General features: G+C 31.4%; 1 long non-coding RNA gene across 1 annotated transcript; it reads right to left on the reverse strand.

Moving 5' to 3' along the window:
• Positions 1-6,837: 6,837 nt before the first annotated feature.
• Positions 6,838-24,186, reverse strand: LOC143049924 (uncharacterized). The gene is made up of 3 exons (XR_012970365.1): positions 24,053-24,186; positions 9,685-9,745; positions 6,838-9,293 (listed from the first exon to the last, which is right to left on the reverse strand). It is a non-coding gene; the product is annotated as an uncharacterized LOC143049924 (long non-coding RNA).
• Between the last annotated feature and the right edge of the window lie 310 nt (positions 24,187-24,496).

The raw sequence follows: 24,496 nt of genomic DNA on the forward strand, positions 1-24,496 counted from the left end.
TTAATAAAAGAAATTGATTTAAGACCAAATTTGTCATAAAATTCTAAGCTATTGTTACAGTAAAACATAGTTTCAAGTACAATTTTAATGAGCAAATACTAACATGTGACTCATCCTGGTGCGTTATCTTCCATGAAATCCCTCTCGTTGGAGTGGAACATATATGGGTATCTGTAACAAAAGGAAATTATAAATTAGTACCAGCTTTAAAATGGGAAATATTTTTTGGCTATTGAAATTAATGTGATGTGTTTTATGTCAAATTTTAAATCAGCGACACTTAATTTACAATTACTATCAATTCTAATTAAAAAATGCCGCATTCGAATCGAAATTTTAATAAAAGAAATTGATTTAAGACCAAATTTGTCATAAAATTCTAAGCTATTGATACAGTAAAACATAGTTTCAAGTACAATTTTAATGAGCAAATACTAACATGTGACTCATCCTGGTGCGTTATCTTCCATGAAATCCCTCTCGTTGGAGTGGAACATATATGGGTATCTGTAACAAAAGGAAATTATAAATTAGTATCAGCTTTAAAATGGGGAATATTTTTTGGCTATTGAAATTAATGTGATGTGTTTTATGTCAAATTTTAAATCAGCGACACTTAATTTACAATTACTATCAATTCTAATTAAAAAATGCCGCATTCGAATCGAAATTTTAATAAAAGAAATTGATTTAAGACCAAATTTGTCATAAAATTCTAAGCTATTGTTACAGTAAAACATAGTTTCAAGTACAATTTTAATGAGCAAATACTAACATGTGACTCATCTTGGTGCGTTATCTTCCATGAAATCCCTCTCGTTGGAGTGGAACATATATGGGTATCTGTAACAAAAGGAAATTATAAATTAGTATCAGCTTTAAAATGGGGAATATTTTTTGGCTATTGAAATTAATGTGATGTGTTTTATGTCAAATTTTAAATCAGCAACACTTAATTTACAATTACTATCAATTTTAATTAAAAAATGCCGCATTCGAATCGAAATTTTAATAAAAGAAATTGATTTAAGACCAAATTTGTCATAAAATTCTAAGCTATTGTTACAGTAAAACATAGTTTCAAGTACAATTTTAATGAGCAAATACTAACATGTGACTCATCCTGGTGCGTTATCTTCCATGAAATCCCTCTCGTTGGAGTGGAACATATATGGGTATCTGTAACAAAAGGAAATTATAAATTAGTATCAGCTTTAAAATGGGGAATATTTTTTGGCTATTGAAATTAATGTGATGTGTTTTATGTCAAATTTTAAATCAGCAACACTTAATTTACAATTACTATCAATTCTAATTAAAAAATGCCGCATTCGAATCGAAATTTTAATAAAAGAAATTGATTTAAGACCAAATTTGTCATAAAATTCTAAGCTATTGTTACAGTAAAACATAGTTTCAAGTACAATTTTAATGAGCAAATACTAACATGTGACTCATCCTGGTGCGTCATCTTCCATGAAATCCCTCTCGTTGGAGTGGAACATATATGGGTATCTGTAACAAAAGGAAATTATAAATTAGTATCAGCTTTAAAATGGGGAATATTTTTTGGCTATTGAAATTAATGTGATGTGTTTTATGTCAAATTTTAAATCAGCGACACTTAATTTACAATTACTATCAATTCTAATTAAAAAATGCCGCATTCGAATCGAAATTTTAATAAAAGAAATTGATTTAAGACCAAATTTGTCGTAAAATTCTAAGCTATTGTTACAGTAAAACATAGTTTCAAGTACAATTTTAATGAGCAAATACTAACATGTGACTCATCCTGGTGCGTTATCTTCCATGAAATCCCTCTCGTTGGAGTGGAACATATATGGGTATCTGTAACAAAAGGAAATTATAAATTAGTATCAGCTTTAAAATAGGGAATATTTTTTGGCTATTGAAATTAATGTGATGTGTTTTAAGTCAAATTTTAAATCAGCGACACTTAATTTACAATTACTATCAATTCTAATTAAAAAATGCCGCATTCGAATCGAAATTTTAATAAAAGAAATTGATTTAAGACCAAATTTGTCATAAAATTCTAAGCTATTGTTACAGTAAAACATAGTTTCAAGTACAATTTTAATGAGCAAATACTAACATGTGACTCATCCTGGTGCGTTATCTTCCATGAAATCCCTCTCGTTGGAGTGGAACATATATGGGTATCTGTAACAAAAGGAAATTATAAATTAGTATCAGCTTTAAAATGGGGAATATTTTTTGGCTATTGAAATTAATGTGATGTGTTTTATGTCAAATTTTAAATCAGCAACACTTAATTTACAATTACTATCAATTCTAATTAAAAAATGCCGCATTCGAATCGAAATTTTAATAAAAGAAATTGATTTAAGACCAAATTTGTCATAAAATTCTAAGCTATTGTTACAGTAAAACATAGTTTCAAGTACAATTTTAATGAGCAAATACTAACATGTGACTCATCCTGGTGCGTTATCTTCCATGAAATCCCTCTCGTTGGAGTGGAACATATATGGGTATCTGTAACAAAAGGAAATTATAAATTAGTATCAGCTTTAAAATGGGGAATATTTTTTGGCTATTGAAATTAATGTGATGTGTTTTATGTCAAATTTTAAATCAGCGACACTTAATTTACAATTACTATCAATTCTAATTAAAAAATGCCGCATTCGAATCGAAATTTTAATAAAAGAAATTGATTTAAGACCAAATTTGTCATAAAATTCTAAGCTATTGTTACAGTAAAACATAGTTTCGAGTACAATTTTAATGAGCAAATACTAACATGTGACTCATCCTGGTGCGTTATCTTCCATGAAATCCCTCTCGTTGGAGTGGAACATATATGGGTATCTGTAACAAAAGGAAATTATAAATTAGTATCAGCTTTAAAATGGGGAAGATTTTTTGGCTATTGAAATTAATGTGATGTGTTTTATGTCAAATTTTAAATCAGTGACACTAAATTAACAATTACTATCAATTCTAATTAAAAAATGCCGCATTCGAATCAAAATTTTAATAAAAGAAATTGATTTAAGACCAAATTTGTCATAAAATTCTAAGCTATTGTTACAGTAAAACATAGTTTCAAGTACAATTTTAATGAGCAAATACTAACATGTGACTCATCCTGGTGCGTTATCTTCCATGAAAACCCTCTCGTTGGAGTGGAACATATATGGGTATCTGTAACAAAAGGAAATTATAAATTAGGATCAGCTTTAAAATTGGGAATATTTTTTGGCTATTGAAATTAATGTGATGCGTTTTATGTCAAATTTTAAATCAGCGACACTTAATTTACAATTACTATCAATTCTAATTAAAAAATGCCGCATTCGAATCGAAATTTTAATAAAAGAAATTGATTTAAGACCAAATTTGTCATAAAATTCTAAGCTATTGTTACAGTAAAACATAGTTTCAAGTACAATTTTAATGAGCAAATACTAACATGTGACTCATCCTGGTGCGTTATCTTCCATGAAATCCCTCTCGTTGGAGTGGAACATATATGGGTATCTGTAACAAAAGGAAATTATAAATTAGTATCAGTTTTAAAATGGGGAATATTTTTTGGCTATTGAAATTAATGTGATGTGTTTTATGTCAAATTTTAAATCAGCGACACTTAATTTACAATTACTATCAATTCTAATTAAAAAATGCCGCATTCGAATCGAAATTTTAATAAAAAAATTGATTTAAGACCAAATTTGTCATAAAATTCTAAGCTATTGTTACAGTAAAACATAGTTTCAAGTACAATTTTAATGAGCAAATACTAACATGTGACTCATCCTGGTGCGTTATCTTCCATGAAATCCCTCTCGTTGGAGTGGAACATATATGGGTATCTGTAACAAAAGGAAATTATAAATTAGTATCAGCTTTAAAATGGGGAATATTTTTTGGCTATTGAAATTAATGTGATGAGTTTTATGTCAAATTTTAAATCAGCGACACTTAATTTACAATCACTATCAATTCTAATTAAAAAATGCCGCATTCGAATCGAAATTTTAATAAAAAAATTGATTTAAGACCAAATTTGTCATAAAATTCTAAGCTATTGTTACAGTAAAACATAGTTTCAAGTACAATTTTAATGAGCAAATACTAACATGTGACTCATCCTGGTGCGTTATCTTCCATGAAATCCCTCTCGTTGGAGTGGAACATATATGGGTATCTGTAACAAAAGGAAATTATAAATTAGTATCAGCTTTAAAATGGGGAATATTTTTTGGCTATTGAAATTAATGTGATGTGTTTTATGTCAAATTTTAAATCAGCAACACTTAATTTACAATTACTATCAATTCTAATTAAAAAATGCCGCATTCGAATCGAAATTTTAATAAAAGAAATTGATTTAAGACCAAATTTGTCATAAAATTCTAAGCTATTGTTACAGTAAAACATAGTTTCAAGTACAATTTTAATGAGCAAATACTAACATGTGACTCATCCTGGTGCGTTATCTTCCATGAAATCCCTCTCGTTGGAGTGGAACATATATGGGTATCTGTAACAAAAGGAAATTATCAATTAGTATCAGCTTTAAAATGGGGAATATTTTTTGGCTATTGAAATTAATGTGATGTGTTTTATGTCAAATTTTAAATCAGCGACACTTAATTTACATAATCAATTCTAATTAAAAAATGCCGCATTCGAATCGAAATTTTAATAAAAGAAATTGATTTAAGACCAAATTTGTCATAAAATTCTAAGCTATTGTTACAGTAAAACATAGTTTCAAGTACAATTTTAATGAGCAAATACTAACATGTGACTCATCCTGGTGCGTTATCTTCCATGAAATCCCTCTTGTTGGAGTGGAACATATATGGGTATCTGTAACAAAAGGAAATTATAAATTAGTATCAGCTTTAAAATGGGGAATATTTTTTGGCTATTGAAATTAATGTGATGAGTTTTATGTCAAATTTTAAATCAGCGACACTTAATTTACAATTACTATCAATTCTAATTAAAAAATGCCGCATTCGAATCGAAATTTTAATAAAAGAAATTGATTTAAGACCAAATTTGTCATAAAATTCTTAGCTATTGTTACAGTAAAACATAGTTTCAAGTACAATTTTAATGAGCAAATACTAACATGTGACTCATCCTGGTGCGTTATCTTCCATGAAATCCCTCTCGTTGGAGTGGAACATATATGGGTATCTGTAACAAAAGGAAATTATAAATTAGGATCAGTTTTAAAATGGGGAAGATTTTTTGGCTATTGAAATTAATGTGATGTGTTTTATGTCAAATTTTAAATCAGCGACACTTAATTTACATTATCAATTCTAATTAAAAAATGCCGCATTCGAATCGAAATTTTAATAAAAGAAATTGATTTAAGACCAAATTTGTCATAAAATTCTTAGCTATTGTTACAGTAAAACATAGTTTCAAGTACAATTTTAATGAGCAAATACTAACATGTGACTCATCCTGGTGCGTTATCTTCCATGAAATCCCTCTCGTTGGAGTGGAACATATATGGGTATCTGTAACAAAAGGAAATTATAAATTAGTATCAGCTTTAAAATGGGGAATATTTTTTGGCTATTGAAATTAATGTGATGAGTTTTATGTCAAATTTTAAATCAGCGACACTTAATTTACAATTACTATCAATTCTAATTAAAAAATGCCGCATTCGAATCGAAATTTTAATAAAAGAAATTGATTTAAGACCAAATTTGTCATAAAATTCTAAGCTATTGTTGCAGTAAAACATAGTTTCAAGTACAATTTTAATGAGCAAATACTAACATGTGACTCATCCTGGTGCGTTATCTTCCATGAAATCCCTCTCGTTGGAGTGGAACATATATGGGTATCTGTAACAAAAGGAAATTATAAATTAGGATCAGTTTTAAAATGGGGAAGATTTTTTGGCTATTGAAATTAATGTGATGTGTTTTATGTCAAATTTTAAATCAGCGACACTTAATTTACATTATCAATTCTAATTAAAAAATGCCGCATTCGAATCGAAATTTTAATAAAAGAAATTGATTTAAGACCAAATTTGTCATAAAATTCTTAGCTATTGTTACAGTAAAACATAGTTTCAAGTACAATTTTAATGAGCAAATACTAACATGTGACTCATCCTGGTGCGTTATCTTCCATGAAATCCCTCTCGTTGGAGTGGAACATATATGGGTATCTGTAACAAAAGGAAATTATAAATTAGTATCAGCTTTAAAATAGGGAATATTTTTTGGCTATTGAAATAGGTTGAAATTGCGCCTTTTTGTAAACAGTAATTTGGCAAACAAATCAGATCATTAACTGTAAGTTTCTTTTGAATAACGATAACAAGCAAAATTCAAAATTTATAACATGACGTTGACCTTCGATCTTGATCTCAATTTCAAGGTCATAGGTCAGTGAACTCAAAACGGAAGGTCAATCACTTGTATGGTTGTGGAGAAATTCTGATTTGAAATACATAAGGGGAAAAAACTCCTATAAGGGTTAACCAAAACACTTTGACTGAAATAGGTTGAAGTTGCGCCTTATTGTAAACAGTTATTTGGCAAACATATATCATTTACTGTCACAGTTTCTGTGGAATAATGATAACAAGCAAAATTTAAAATTTAAAACATGACCTTGACCTTTGACCTTGACTTCGATTTTCTTCAAATGGACCAAGGACTTCATATCAAAAGACTGTAGGCCTCTACGACTTATAACGTATGAATTTATCCAACAAATCGCCTATATTAAATTTTCAAAATCAAAAGTCAAAATAAACCAAATATTCTCAAGAGTAGACGAACAATTTGGTGAAAACAGTTTGCTAAAATCTTTTACGGTTTTAGAGATATAGCGATAACAAGAAAAAGGGAACGCGGGGAGGTAACTCCTATAAGAATAAGTGTTCGGTCACACAGGGTGAGTTTTGAAACCCTATTACTGTACAACATCATTGGCCAAAAAATCCATTCGATATGTTGTAAGACAAAAAAGCATCTCAGACGGCAGAAGAAAAAAAATAATCAGAAGAAAAACAAAATGTCTTTCCACGAAAAGTGGAAAGACCTAATTCTAATGACCAAATACTAACTATGCGACTCATCCTGGTGTGTTACCTGCAATTTATACAAAGTATTGTTTTCACCCCTTTTTGGCCCCCAATTCTAAGCAGTTTGGGCCATAACCACCTAAATCAATTCAAACCTTCCTTTCTAAAATAGAACCTTGTGGCACAATTTCAAAAAGATCCATACACTTACACAAATTTTTGTCTCGAAACTAGAAAAATACCTATTTTGACCCCTTTTGGGCCCCTTGTTTCTAAACTATTGAGACAAAAACTCCCAAAATCAATTCCTGTACTGGTTATAAACCTTATGTTAAAATTCTATTGATTTCTATTTACTTATTCATAAGTTATTATGCAGAAACCATCTGTCTTTGGACAACGCTGACAACGAAGTGATATCAATATACAACCAATTTTTTTTTAATTTTGGCAGTCATTTAAAAAGGAGCGGTCATAATAGCTGTATCATAAGCATTTTAACCAATTCTCCATATTTGTAATTAAGACAATAGAAGAAATTGATTCAACTGAAAAAACAAAACTTACTTTTAAATCTCTGAAATTTTCTTTATGGTACAAGTTTTTATCCTTAAACAAGAATGTGTCCAAAGTACACGGATGCCCCACTCGCACTATCCTTTACCATGTTCCATGGACCGTGAAACTGGGTAATAATCTAATTTGGCATTAAAATTAGAAAGATTATACTATAGGGAACATATGTACTAAGTTTCAAGTTGATTGGACTTCAATTTTATCAAAAACTACCTTGACCAAAAACTTTAACCTGAAACTCCCACTTTCATTTTCTCTGTTTAGTGGACCGTGAAATTGGGGTCAAAAGTCTAATTTGGCTTTAAAATTAAAAAGATCATATCATAAGCAACAAGTTTACTAAGTTTCAAGTTGATTGGACTTCAGCTTCATCAAAAACTACCTTGACCAAAAACTTTAACCTGAACGGACGGACGAACGGAAGCACAGACGGATGGACAGACGGACGAACGGAGCCACAGACCAGAAAACATAATGCCCCTCTACTATCGTAGGTGGGGCATAAAAAATCTTTTTTTTTAAGGTAGTCGCTGAACCATGAAAATGAGGTCAAGGACATAAGACAATGTGACCAATGGAAACTTCGCAACATGAGGCATCTATATACAAAGTATGAAGCATACAGGTCTTCCACCTTCTAATATATAAAGCTAACACCGCCACCAGATCAATATCCCTGTCAAATTTTCTGCTACAAAAGTTGCAGGCTCGACAAAAATGATCCATTTTGTTTACAAACATGAACATAGTTTTAAGGAAATACGTACATTATGACTTTGCTATCTGCCATGAATGTGTCTTCTTCCGTCAAGGAGGGCAACATAAATTAAAGAAATTTAACAAAAGCTCTTAATTTATATCAGCTTTAAAGAGAAGCTATTTGCTGTTACAATTTTTCAGAATTTTTTATCAGTGAAAATACAGCCAATTATGAAAATCTATTTTGGTGCACCAGCCATTAGCCTTGCTATCAAATTTCACAAATTGGTAAATATTAAAATTAAATTTTCTAAACACTTAAAATTGACAAACTCATTTATACTCTGGAGAAACTATAATAAGTCTAGGGTCAAAGTCAATCCAATGTTTTAATGCATGAACATTTATCAATGCAACTATCAAAAACATGATTTCATCATAACACATCAATATAGAGGTCAATAATGACTATGTTTTTTGAAGGAGCTAGTTCCAGTGGTCACTAGTCCCATTTAACTTGGATATTATGTCTAAAGTCTTTAGTCTAGGTGCAGTGTTTGTCTTCAGTCCAAGTGCAGTGTTTGTCTTCAGTCAAGGTGCAGTGTTTGTCTTCAGTCCAGGTGCAGTGTTTGTCTTCAGTCCAGGTGCAGTGTTTGTGCAATACATAGGATCTACAGAGTACAGATGAGTAAAATTATTTTTAATCAAAATTTTCTTCACAAATTTGTAATATATATGGTGTATGACTTAGAATACACTTAGAAGTTTAGTGTGCTTATAGGGATTCATGCGGTTACAACTTATTGTTAAAAGAAATGGCATCCAACATCATAACCAGTTTTTGGAAAAATGAAAAGTTATCTGTAATTGATGTAAGCACGACTATGGCTAATGTTATATTGGAAAAGTTTTTGATTTCTTTAAGTTATGTTATCATTTTAAAGAAATGCTGAAAAAAATGTTTATCAAAATTATATACCAAGAAACAAGATTAAGAGGAGGCATACACATAAATTAGCTCATTTAAATACATATCTTAAATACCGAAATAAATATAATTAAAAACAATCTTAACTAGTTTTAAATGCTTTAAAATGGACCTCCTCTCAATGTGATTAGAGTTATCTCCCTTGGCATACTTCATGAAAACAACTACCAGTCACTTTTCAATAACTTTTTTCAGTTCATGGTGATTAAGAACTTGAAATACTGAAGGATTTTTCTTCAGTTAATACTTATATTTAAGTATCTTGTGATATGAATGATGCAACAAAAAACTAATCACCATGTATATGTTAATACTAATATTCTTAATTACCACACTTTTTGTTATACATTACCTTTACATTACTTTCTCTAAACCTTAGGTTGTTCAAATTTTCTGCTTTAGTTATTAGATTTCTGTAAAATATCAAATTTGCATATATATAAATGTTGGAAAATAAAATTGAGAAAGGAAACGGGGAATGTGTCAAAGAGACAACAACCCGACCATAGAAAAAACAACAGCAGAAGGTCACCAACAGGTCTTCAATGTAGCGAGAAATTCCCGCACCCGGAGGCGTCCTTCAGCTAGCCCCTAAACATATATATACTAGTTCAATGATAATGAACGCCATACTTAACTCCAAATTATACACAAGAAACTAAAATTAAAATAATTCAAGACTAACAAAAGCCAGAGGCTCCTGACTTGGGACAGGCGCGAAAATGCTGCAGGGTTAAACATGTTTATGAGATCTCAACCCTCCTCCTATACCTCTAGCCAATGTAGAAAAGTAAACGCATAACAATACGCACATTAAAATTCAGTTCAAGAGAAGTCCAAATAGAAAGTAAGCTTACTCCTAATTTTAACCATGATTTTGTTTACTTAAGCGATAAATTTAGATATTATCCAGCTAAACTTAACAAATGCAAGTGCAACCTCAACAGAAGGACAAGGCCAAATAATGAGATGTGCCTAGGTAATACAACTGCAGTGTTCTCCCCAGGATTTTTGGATATAGCGCTGTGGTAAGCGCGTAATTTTCGACAATTCTTAGGAACTTTGTTGCGGTGCACGGTTTGTTTGTAATTAATTTGTTATGTGTTTTTCTTATATTATGCTATTGATGTTTTCTCTTGTAATGAGGTCCTCATCATGCTCTTGGAAGTTACCCCTTTGTTTGCTAATGTTATTGTCTGGATATAGAAGAAGTCTTTATTTCTCCATTGTAAATTCATATAATCCTCATACTATCTGTGTATCAAAAAAAAAAAAACCAAGGAGAAGTCTTTTTCCGTGATTGGTCTATAGTACCAGACTGCCTATGTGAAGATTTCTTAGCACTATAACAGGTGATGTTGCAGAACATGTAAGACCAACAATAAAGTCATTGTCAGCTTCTGTGTTTGGTTTTGTATCCCACTGTAGAGTGTACAGTTAACCTTACAACGTTTGACAGGAATTGATATTTTAATGAAGCATAATGATTTCTCATTTTTCTGAACTTAACGTTTTATAATTTCAAATGGCTTCATCCAAGCTGGACATGGAGAAAGTGAATTTCTCATGTCGTATCAGCTTGGGGTTTGTTTTTCTAATCATATCCTCTCAATTATTTTCAAATGGTAAAATTCACTACTGCTGACTAAACAATTATTAGATGGAATAGGTGATAATTAATACTTCAAAGACTTGCTCAATTTCGGGGTTCGTATGGATAGTAAGCCCGGCAAATTGTAACAAACCCCTGTGTTCGATCGTTTTTAAGATCATTGATTGTTTAAAGTTCGTAAAACAAGTTTGTGAGTGTCGGGAAATGCAGTCAATTTATTTCATCTCATTTCATTCATATATGCCTCTATATATTCTTTAAATTAAAAAAATTGATGTCAATGTTGAAATCTTTGGTTATTTTGATCTTTCAAAGTCAACATTTTATAAAATTTATTAGACTGGTCCTGCGGAGTTACTTAATACAACGGAAATAATTCATTCAGAAATAGTTAACCAGTCGATCACGCAATCAGGATAAGATATTCAATGATTTTCTGAGTGAACTAACAATTGAAATCAATGTACAAATGTCAAGATTTATTCTAAAATGCAAACAAAGTTGAGCATGGGAGAACATAGTCTATTATGTTCACTGTAAAAGTGAAAACTTCCTCACTGAGCTTTCAAACAGTAGGTGTTTCAGGCCCGTAGCCAGGAATTTCCAAGGGGGGGTTTGTTGGACTCACAAACTCGACTTTAACAGTCACAATTAGAACAGAACATTGACTTTAACAGTGCTTATTTGTTTTCAAGGGGGGGTTCGTCCAAACCCCCCAAACCCCCTGGCTACGGTATGTGTTATCTGGAATAGTTATATATATTCATATTGGGATGGACTTCAACACGGAGCCTTGGCTCACCCAAACAAAAAGCTATAAAGGGCCCCAAAATTACTCGTGTAAAACCATTCAAACGGGAAAACCAACGGTCTAATCTATATAAAAAACGAGAAACGAGAAAAATGTATAAATTACATAAACAAACGACAACTACTGTACATCAGATTCCTGACTTAGGACAGGTGCAAACATTTGCAGCGGGATTAAACGTTTTAATGGTACCAAACCTACTCCCTTTTTCTGAAACCATAGCATAACATCATAACATAGAAAACCACACGATAAAATATGAAAGGCTTAACTCAATCAAAAAACATAAATTAACACACTATGAACAAATAAATTTGATCTGCGATACCTGAATGCAAATGCAGTTAACAAAATGTTAGGGACAAACATTCAAGGCCAAAAATCAATATAACAGTATTCTTTAAATTTCAGTTGACCTCCCTTACACTGCTTTTAAATTGTCTAAATTGTCATTTAACCTGAAAAACCCTCGTTTCCCCCTTTATTTGCCCCTCATTTATTGAAACCACTCTTGAAGCAAGAACTCCAAAACTCTATTCCAGCCTTTCCTTTGGAGTAAGAAACCTTGTAGTATAATTTCAGAGAGATCCATACACTAAAACACAAGTTATTGTCTGTAAACTAGAAAATGCTTCTTTTTGGCCCCTTCCTTATTCCTTAATGTTCAGGGATATTAACCCCAACCGGACACTAAGCCTCAATTCCCTTCACTATATGGAACCTTGTACGTACGGTACAATGTAAGAGAGATCCATACAGTTAAACATTAGTAATTGTCCCGAAACTTTAAAATGAGACATCTCTCAATCCAAGTCAAAAGAAAAAGAAAAACCATTAAATACAATGTGCCCTGGCTCACACCTAACAATAAGCTAAAAAGAGCCCCAAAAATCTTTCAAAAGGGAAAACCAATGCAACAGTCTAATCTATAAAAACAAGAGGCTCTCAAGAGCCTGAATCCCTCACCTGTTTTTCATAAATTTTTAAATGTTAGCAAAATTGATAAACAAATTGTGAAAAATTGTCTTTAAAGGGTAATAACTCCTTAGGGGTCAATTTTGGTCATATTTTCTTTTTTGTAGATCTTACTTTGATGAACATTATTGCTGTTTACAGGTTATATAAAACAAAAAAACTTCAAAATTTTCTTATAACTAACAATTCAGTGGCAGCAACCCAAAAGTGAGTTTTGATTAGTCTGAAAATTTCAGGTCTGATAGATCTTGACCAATTGAACAATTTTACTCCATGTCAGATTACTCTAAAAAGTTTAGTTTTTGAGATTTAAGCGAAAAACTGCATTTGACCCCTATGTTTTATTTTTAGCCATGGCAGCCATGTTTGGCGATGGATCAATATTTCAGATACAATTTATATACAAGATACCCTAAGGAACATTAAGTAAAAGTTTGAAGGTATTTGGCCCAGAGGTTTCAGAGAAGATTTTTTACATAGTTTACCACAACAGATGACGACCGACACCAAGTGATGGCATAAGCGCACATGAGACCTTTCGCAGCAGTGAGCTAAAAATGAAAGAATGAGAAATAATATTATTTGTGTTTTTCTCAATTCATTAGTTTTTAATAAAATGGTCACTAGTTTGAACCGAGAGCAATGACCAAATACTACCGAACAGATACCATACAGATACAGATATACTTCTAAGCCACTTAAACTTTGTTTTTAAAATAACAGTTCGTACATTGCAAATTAATATTGTTGGTTTTCTTTATTTCTAAGTGCAATAATAATTTACCGGATATGAAATACTGGTCTAACAATATATAATATTTACCACACACTCTATTGAGAAATGCATTTATACATTCATGAGTGAATCATTGATTGAGTAAAGACCAGTGGCAAATATTTCTATGTACATCCAGTCGATTCAGGAATTATGATGCTTTCCGTCTTGATAAGGGGTAAATAAAGCTACAAAAAGTTTTCTTTATAACATTGAAGCAAGTTTAGCTAATTAATTGTGTACAGAACTTTATTAAATGTTTTCGATATTAATTTTACTCAAAAACATTTCTTCTTTAGATATAGAGGGCTAGTTTTTTGTACAGTTAACTCAGACAAAGCCTATACATTGACAATCAACTGCATGTAAACATAACATGATTCAACTACATACAGTAAACCTTGAGTTTTATAAATGAGAACGTAAAGGAGTAAGTTCGGTTAAAAGTGCCATATTTGGCCCCAATTATAAAGTTCATGGTTACAAGACAATAATTGTTTTAAGTTGCCTTAAAGACATGTGAAAAAGTTAAACAGAGCTGTTTTTGTCAAAGTTTATTTCTAACACAACGATTTTTACATTCCAAAACGGTCAAGTTAAGGGATTTTGGTGAAATTTGACAAAATCAGCGGGATTTCAACCAAATAAAGGACCAGGAAAAATAGAGCGCAGGCGTCGACAAGCTTAAAATTCAAATAAGACATATTAAATGTCTTCACAAACATTATTTTAAAAGATCTTTGTTGTCGACGTATGCGCTCTATGTTTCCTGTTAAATAATCTTTGGAAATTTACCCATTTTCATTGATTTTTTCGTGAAAAATCAATATGAGTATACAACTTGTGACGTCATAATGAAACGCAGAAACGTAAAATTTTAAACAAAATGGCTTATATCCTATCTAGTCAATGTATTAGCTATAATTTATCGTGATATTGGTCAATAAATCCGAATTTGAAATTTACGCTAAAAAAGTGGGCCATATTAGGACCTTATCGAACATACTCCTTTCACAGTTCAGTTTATGTGTGGATTACACTAACACAATAGTTTATGTGTGGATTACTCTAACACAATAGTTTATACAATCATCATTTCTAAATACATTATTTACAAGCAGTGTAAGGGAGGTACAATGTAATCACAGTATTCTTTAAATGGATTGGATTACCTCCCTTGCACTGCTTTTAAATTGTCTAAATTGTCCTTTATTACAACTGTCACATAAGCTTAACATTGACCAAGAAAACTCAATATTAATATTTCCACAGTCAGGATTCTACTTCGTCAAAATTATCTCCCCATTACGCCAGTTCATTTTCACAATCGTAGAAATGGAAGCCATTGTAGGGATGACGCACTACCAAATTTGCTCTTGGAAACCGATAAATTTATCCACACTGCACTATTACGATCCTTATATGTCAGTTGTATTTGAATAGACAAATGTATCAACTAGCTAATGAGCATCAGTTAATGATCTTGTCTGCATTGATTCAACTTAAAACTATTGTCTGATCGGTTGTCAGGTGGATTTTTCGAAAATTCATAAAAATTTAAAAAATTCTAATTAAATATTTCGTGGAAGGGCAGACTAGATTTTTTTTAGTGTTTGAAGACCATTAACCCTAGTCATCACACACAAACAATTATAATTTTTCGAAGATATGCATTTTCATCATCCAACTTGAAAGACTGTCGTCAAGTACTTTTAGTAAAAAAATAGCTATTCGAACACACCTACTCTGTTTTTGTAATTCATTAGATAAGTATTTCACTTGACCCATATATTTCATCTTTTAGTATTGTGATTTTTTATGTTATAAAGTCAACCTGTATCTTTGATATATAAAAATGATAGAATCTGAAGCAAGACAATGTATAAAATATTCTTGCTTTGTACGATATCAAGACAAAATATTCAACTCAAACAAGCCCTAACATAAAAAGGTGCACTCGATTTCTCTTTTCGACACAATTGTTACCTATTTTTTTAGAATTTTTTCGCGAGTCACATAATGGAAGGGCAGACACGAAAATTACTGAACTAATAGATTGAAATGTTTTCCGTCCGTGGTAATTTTTAAAAAAAAATCGGAGGTTATGCATTTTCTACATCCAACTTGAAAGATACCCATGTCGTCGACTTGATATCTAATTGTTCTGCTTAACTTATTATGTACTAGATAAATTTAAAACTTATGCAAATGGTGTTTTTAAAATTAAACACTTCGCAATTGAGAAGAAAATTGTAATTTTGTTTGTTTCTATTAACTTTTAAATTTTTTGTCACTATAGTAAACATTACATTAAACATTTATCGCCTTCTCTAACAAAGAGCTTCGATTCTTTTGTTCTATTTCAACCAGGTTTCCGACTGCAGACAGACATGTACAGCTAACAATTCTTCCATTCAACAAATATAGTTGACATATTGCTTATAAATAAGAAAAACAAACCAAAACAAAAACTTCACACTGAGCAATGAACCATGAAAATGAGGTCAAGGTCAAATAAAACCTGTGCGATTGACATATATATATAAAGATTATAAAGTACATGTATTTCTATACACCAAATATTGTTGACCTATTGCATAGTATTAAACAAGAATGTGTCCATAGTACATGGATGCCCCATCCCTCTATAATTTTCTCAGTTCAGTGGACTGTGGAAATGGGATAAAATCACTAATTTGGCATTTAAATTAAAAAGATCATATCATAGGGAACATGTGTACTAAGTTTCAAGTTGATTGGACTTCAAACAACATCGACCAAAAACTTTAACCTGAATTGGGACGAACAGACACAGGGACAGTTGGACGGATTCACAGACCAGAAAACATAATGCCAATAAACACGATAAATAGGGCATAAAAAGACCAAAACCCAAAAACTTAACTTTGATCACTGAAACATGAAAATTAGGTCAAAGTCAGATGACACCTGCCAGCTAGACGTGTACACCTTTCAATCATTCCATACACCAAATAAAGTAGACCTTTTGCATACAGTATAAGAAAAACAGACCAAATCACAAAAACTTAACTTTGACCACTGCATGAATAATGAAAATTAGGTCATAGTCAGATGACACCTGCCAGCTAGACATGTACACCTTACAATTATTCCATACATCAAATGTAGTAGACCTATTGCATACAGTATAAGAAAAATAGACCAAATCACAAAAACTTAACTTTGACCACTGAACGATGAAAATAGGGGCAAGGTCAGATGACACCCACCAGTTGGACATGTACACCTTACAATCATTCCATACACCAAATATAGTATTCTGTCATATTTGTCATATATGTATATATATGTATTATGCTAAAGCAATGTTGTTGCTAATGCAATAAAGATTCATTCATGCATTCAGTAGACCTGTTGCATACAGTATAAGAAAAAAAAAGACCAAATCACAAAAACTTAACTTTGACCACTGAACGATGAAAATGAGGTCAAGGTCTGATGACACCCACCAGTTGGACATTTACACCTTACAGTCCTTCCATACACCGAATATACTTTAATTACTAATTTACTTATATAGACCTATTGCTTGTAGTATCTCAGATATGGACTTGACCTCCAAAACTTAACCTTATTCAATGATCCATATAATGAGGTCAAGATCAAGTGAAAACTGTCTGATGGCAAGACGACCTTGCAAGGAACGCACATACCAAATATAGTTATCCTAGTATTACTTATAATAAGAGAGCGCTAGAATTTAACATTACAAGAAATCCTAAATTTTTTTTCAAGTAGTCACTGAATCATGTAAATGAGGTCAAGGACATTGGACATGTGACAGACAGAAACTTCATAACATGAGGCATCTATATACAAAGTATGAAGCACCCAGGTCTTCCACCTTCTAAAACGTAAAGCTTTCAAGAAGTTAACTAATGTCTCTGCTGCTGCTGCTTAATCACGATCCATATGTCAAGCTTTCTGCAAAAACCCTTGTTTTTTCCCCTTTTTGCTAAATGGTTTGAGCCAAAAAAAAACCATAACCATCCCTTTGTAGTATGGAAACTTTTGGTATAATTTCAGAAATTCATACACCATGCAGTACACTTAAGGCAAAAAAAAATATATGTCTGGTTTATATGCATGGTTACTGGACCTACCCTATTTTTTAGAGCTGATCCTATATTTTGTAAGTCATTTTGTTTTCCTTCGTAAAGTGAAAAATAAACTGAACTCATGTCAAAAGTGAAGATAGTGTTGCCAATAATATAAATTAATAATTGCCTGATGCATCCCAATGTTCACAATCGTGAATATGATAGCTGTATTTAAGGAAATTTGTGACTCGTGTGATGAAATGAACATTAGCCGCCATTATTTTCCCCCAACAAATGTCAAAGGGAAATAAGCCAATCATCAAAAATATGGGTAAACTCGTCCTCTGATCAACTCAAACCATGGCAAGACGAAACAGCATAACTAAAAATCATGTCGTAAAAAAAAAAAAAAAATGAAAAAATAAAATAAAATGGAAATACCGACCTACCAACCCTATTTCTGTAAAGTATGTAACCTTAAACAGACACATATTTTTTTTGGGCCTAATCACAAGCTGGAAACTGCAAAAATGCTTATCTGGGCCCCTTGTTTGGCCCCTAATTCCTAAACAGTTGGGACAAAAAAAAACAAAATCAACCTTAACCTTCCTTTTGTGGTTTAATATAAACCTTGTGTTAAAATTTTATTGATTTTTTATTTACTTATTCTAAAGCTATTTTTCAGAAACCATCTGTCTTCGAACGAAGCTGACGACAACGTGGAACCAATATCTGACAATTTTTTTTGAAATTTATGCAGTCATATTAAAATGTGTCCATATTTGTAATCAAAGAGCAGATTGCTCTGAGGTATACGATTGCCATTGTTTTCATTGATACATGTATTAGTATTACTTTCAAAAATAATTCAACTGCACGTGAATAATGCTCTTAAAATGTTATTTACGTAATCTGAATAGTTATTCAACTTTAAAAATAGCCAATCCTTGATACAAGTGAAATGTATGAACAATCTATTTTATTTTTGTTCTATCAATTCAAAGTTTACTTTCCACAACAGTCACTGAGAATGAGAGAAGGTATTTCACTTCGTACCCCTATTTTCCTACATGAATTCTAGGTGGAACCCCATTCCTAACTCTTTCAATATTTAATTTCCTATGGGTCAGTGGGCATGACTCCTTTCCGTACTCATTCCTCTGTTTAAATTGTGATTGGTTTTAATATAATACGATGTCTATTGACAGAACGAGTTAATTTTTCTCAACATATTGTTGTTTAAAAGTTTGACGAAAGTTACTTACAGAAGGGAGACAAATTATAGCGATAATATGGAAGACTCCATTTTGGCTAAAGGTGTTTTAGTTACACCTTTATGTTGTGGACTACATTAATTTAAATTCATATGATGCATATAATTATAATTTAAAATTATGCAACAACGAAAACACTCAATAGCAGACATACATAGAAAGGATTCCATGAGTTTCAAATTAATCAATGGAGTGGGGAATCCAGAGCAACCATTCAATCTGATACCCCTTAAAGTCAAGAAAACTATACACATGCACATACTTACAACCCTAGACATGTGATTTGTAGCAAGGACATATATTAAATGTTAATTAAACGACCTCCATTTCTTTATGGAAGTACAATATCAAATATCAGTTTCATAACCATGACATAAGAAAACTCCATGCTTTCAGTTCTTATATAACAGAAATAGATTTATCGATCGGAATTCAGAGAACTCTCGCATGTTATCAAAACTGGGGAATTCCCTCCGACGTGTTTCTAAATTTATAATAAACAGCTGCGCCACGAGCGCATGATACGCCCGATGTCTTGTGTGGAATTTTTAAGCAAAAATCATAAATAGTTTCTGAGAAAGTTTTAAGCAATAACCTTATATTGTTTTTGAGACACGGCGGGACATGTGAAACCCCCCAACCCTGTGGTTTTTTTTTACAAAAACCTAAATTTCACAAAAATAAAATTTTGAATCAAAACCAAAAAGTATACAGATCTTTAGATTAATATAACAAAGAAGTGTGTAAAGTTTAAAGCAATAATCATAAATTATTTTTGAGATACGGCGCAACATGTAAAAAAAACCCTCCCCTGTTTTACAAAATCATCAATAACTCAAAAATGAAATTTTGAATCATCACCAAAAAGTATACAGATATAGAGATTAATATAATTAAAAAGTGTTTAAAGTTTTAAGCCATAATCAAGAATCGTTTTTGAGATATGGTGCGACATGTGAAAAAAAGGCCCCCCTGTTTTAGTTACAAAGTGCCGTAACTCAAAAAGTTTTAATCTTATTTTCACCAAAAAGAATACAGATCATTTGACCATCATAAGAAACAACTATATTAAGTTTCATGATATTTGGATAAGTCATTCTCAAGTTACGGTGCGACATGTTTACGCTGGACAGACAGACGGACACCGGACATTTGTATACCATAATACGTCCCATCAATTTTGACGGGCATATAAAAACCCTCCCCCTGTTTTACAAGATACTCAATAACTCAAAAATAAAATTTTGAATCATCACCAAAAAGTATACAGATCTTTAGATTAATATAACAAAGAAGTGTGTAAAGTTTTAAGGCAGCAACCATTTGATTTTCTGGGGGGGGGCTATGGTTTTTTTTGGAAAAAAAAGTTTGTTTCCAGTTTTTGGAGAAAAAAATAATTTGTTTTTGATTTTGAGAAAAAAAAATTGTTTGTTTCACCCTCAGCTGCCACTTTATGTAATGCTAAAATTGAAAGAAAAAAATTGTTTTCGACTTGTCTCGAAAAAAATAAGATTGTTTTTCGCCGCAGGCGAAAAAAAAAATTTGTCCAGAAAAAAAACCAAAGCCCCCCCCAGAAAATCAAATGGTTGCTGCCTAAGCAATAATCATAAATTATTTTTGAGATACGGCACAGGCATATAAAAACCCTCCCCTGTTTTACAAGATACTCAATAACTCAAAAATAAAATTTTGAATCATCACCAAAAAGTATACAGATCTTTAGATTAATATAACAAAGAAGTGTGCAAAGTTTTAAGCAATAATCATGAATTATTTTTGAGATACGGCACGACATGTAAAAAACCCTCCCCTGTTTTACAAAATACTCAATAACTCCAAAAAAAAATTTTGAATCATCACCAAAAAGTATACAGATCTTTAGATAAATATAACAAAGACATGTGTAAAGTTTTAAGCTATAATCATAAATCGTTTTTGCGATATGGCGCGACATGTAAAAACCCCCTCCCCCTTTTTTACAAAATACTCAATAACTCAAAAAAAAAATTTTGAATCATACAGATCTTTAGATTAATATAACAAAGAAGTGTGTAAAGTTTTAAGCAATAACCATAAATTATTTTTGAGATACGGCACGGGTATATAAAAACCCTCCCCTGTTTTACAAGATACTCAATAACTCAAAAATAAAATTTTGAATCATCACCAAAAAGTATACAGATCTTTAGATTAATATAACAAAGAAGTGTGTAAAGTTTTAAGCAACAATCATGAATTATTTTTGAGATACGGCACGACATGTAAAAAACCCTCCCCTGTTTTACAAAATATTCAATAACTCCAAAAAAAAATTTTGAATCATCACCAAAAAGTATACAGATCTTTAGATAAATATAACAAAGACATGTGTAAAGTTTTAAGCAATAATCATAAATCGTTTTCGCGTTATGGCGCGACATGTAAAAACCCCCTCCCCCTTTTTTACAAAATACTCAATAACTCAAAAAAAAAATTTTGAATCATCACCAAAAAGTATACAGATATTAAGATTAATATAACTAGGAAGCGTTTCAAGTTTTAAGCCATAATCAAGAATCGTTTTTGAGATACAGTGCGACATGTGAAAAAAACACTCCTTTGTTTTAGTTACAAAGTGCCGTAACTCAAAAAGTTTTAATCATATTTTCACCAAAAAGTATACAGATCATTTGACCATCATAAGAAACAACTTTATCAAGTTTCATGAAATTTGGATAAGTCATTCTCAAGTTACGGTGTGACGCTGGACAGACAGACAGACGGACACTGGACATATGCATTTTGACGGGCGTATAAAAACCCTAAATATAAATACTGCTTGATTCAGAATTTCCATGTTGTTAAAATCAAGCATACAATGATAATGTCAAGGGGAATATCGAAACATGAAGATTATGAGAAGGAGATTATAGGACAGTTGTTTGAATTCAATCCTTTTGTTTTTTTATACCATTTAAAGCAAAACAATCACAAGAAACTGAGATGTTCCTTGATGTTTAGTCAATGGTATAAGTCTACAGATTGCTTTTAAAAAAGCAATTGTATCCCAAAAATGATACCCCATGCATGCATGCACACACACTCATTATTTGCACTGCATAAAATAATGCTGTCTATCAAGCATTGAAACACCAAACTACAAAAAGGGTACGTATATACTCGTTAAGGAGGCTCGCGGGTTTTTTCAGATTTCAGAAAAAAATTAAACATTTATTTTTCATTACAAATTTTATTAATTACCAATTACCATAAGTAACTGTTACTTTATCATATGGTACAAAAATCGTTCCAAAAAATCAATTCCTGTTGGCCCCAGGTGACTTTTAAAATGTAGATATCATTGAAAAAACTTCAAATTATCTCCCTTTGGTGAAAAAATGCCTTTTTTGGCATTAAAATTGAAATATCTTTTTTAACTCATCTGTGACCTATATTTTTTAGTCTTGTTTTCGAATAAGCTGTATATAAACTAAATAATTGTAAAATTTAAGCGATTTCTGTAATTAAGTTCTTTTTTTATTTCGATATTACCGCTTTTTCTCCTATTAGTTCAACAGAAAAAAGGTCATTAACAAAATTGTATGCTTCTTTCGAAGGCAGATTGTGAACGTAAATGAACGATGACCCCATTTTTTTATTTCATTTTTCTATTAAGTATAAGATAAAGTTCATTTATAGAAAAATATAGCGAAATCTTATATTAAATAAAAAAAATGATTTAGACCTGCGAGCCCCCTTAAGGGAAGTGAAAAACAGACCAAAACACAAGTTATTAGTAACATGGTGAAATGTCTCGCCTTATTTAATACTAACTATTGATTTTATGTTGATAGTCCTATAAATAAATCCTTACAAATATCACATTACCTTTACATGATCCAAGAAAATGAAGTCAAGGTCAAATAAAGCAAACGAGAAATACATGTACACCTTACAATCAATCATTTTATATATATACCAAATATATAGTTGACACACTTCTTATAGTTTCTAAGTAAACGAAACATAGACCAATGAAACATGAAAATGAGGTCAAGGTCAGTTGAACCTTGCCAGACAGACATGTACACTGAACAATCAATAGATGTATTAAACATAGGTGACTTATTGCTTAAAGTATCTAAGACAAACTTAACCATGAAAAACAGACCAACACACAAAAACTTAACACTGAGCATATATGAACCATTAAAAAGAGTTCAGGGTAAAATAAACGTCACAAATAATTCCATATACCAAATATAATTGACCTATGGCATATAGTATATATCAAAATAGACCATAACTGAGGGGGCTGGGCCAAATAATCTCCATGGCAATAAAATGTGCCAATTCTAATACAACTGCATACCAAATATCTTTGACCTAGTAGGCTACCACTAGTGGTTCACCATAAACTAGACCAAATCACAAACTAATACATTGTTGACGCCGTCATTGCGGACCCCAGAAACAGCATACGGTACCTATGTCTCACTTTTTGACTCTGTCAAGCAAGCCAAAAATGAATGATTTATTGATTGTTGGTGGTTGCTTAACCTATAGTGGCAAATAATTCATGCATGTTGAATATTTAATAGAATGAAAACAAGTCAACAACAAATACAACAGACATGGTCTCAAAAAGAGGCCATCCAGGATGATGGTCATGGTCAGTAACGGATCCAGAGGGAGGGTTCAGGAGTTGGAACCCCCTTCTGTTTGGACAATCAATGCATTTGAATGGGGACATTAAGTTGTCCCCTCCCCCCCAAAAAAAACAATCCCTGTATTCTGGGTTGGGACCTATTTTAAAAATTACGAAATTACTGTTTTACAGGATAAAACTCGAATTAACCATATTAGATAAAACAATTTACTTTTCTATGGCATAATATTACAAATCGATTCCAACATGCATACCGGTCAACTCGAATCGAAAATCCACAGAGTTCAGTCCAATTCTTTGGTTGAACCAGAAACTTAATACAATAGCATTTAATATATGTTAAAAGATGAAATCTTCTCTTCTTATCTTTATTATAAAATGTGTAAAACATTTTTTATAAAGTGAATTACAAAAAGTTTTCTACGAAACTGAAATTAACATTCCGATACTGTGTAACTTTTAAAACTTCGACTATTTATACTGCGTAACAAAATATACTAGGCCATATTTTATTTATAAATTTAAAGAAAGAATACAACCTACCTTTTAGACGAAACTTTCAAATCAAATGTGTGAACAGCCGTTCAGAGCAACATTTTTATACCAAAATGGATCCTTCCACAAGAGTTGAAAAATTAGATCAACAGAAAATTCCCGCCAATAGTAGCCCTCAATGCCCGTGGTTCGATGAAGCGTGAAGGAAAGGTCTTGGGGGCTTTACCGAATAAAGAATAATTAATCATTTTAATTGGCAAAAAAAAATAAAAGATAGAGAAAAATGGGCAAGCATTATAGAAAAAAGAGAATACTGGATTGTATAATTAAATGGATTCCGCTAAAATATAAACTGAACGCTAAGAAAATGGAAAATTAATTAAAGAATTGGTAAAATTTGTAAAATTAAATAATTTGATGAAAATATATCGATTACAGAAAATAACATGAATTAGAATAGCTGCAATTTCACCAAAAAATAATCAGGCAGAA

This window comes from Mytilus galloprovincialis, chromosome 10, assembly GCF_965363235.1.
Source record: "Mytilus galloprovincialis chromosome 10, xbMytGall1.hap1.1, whole genome shotgun sequence".
Taxonomy (NCBI): Eukaryota; Metazoa; Mollusca; class Bivalvia; order Mytilida; family Mytilidae; genus Mytilus; species Mytilus galloprovincialis.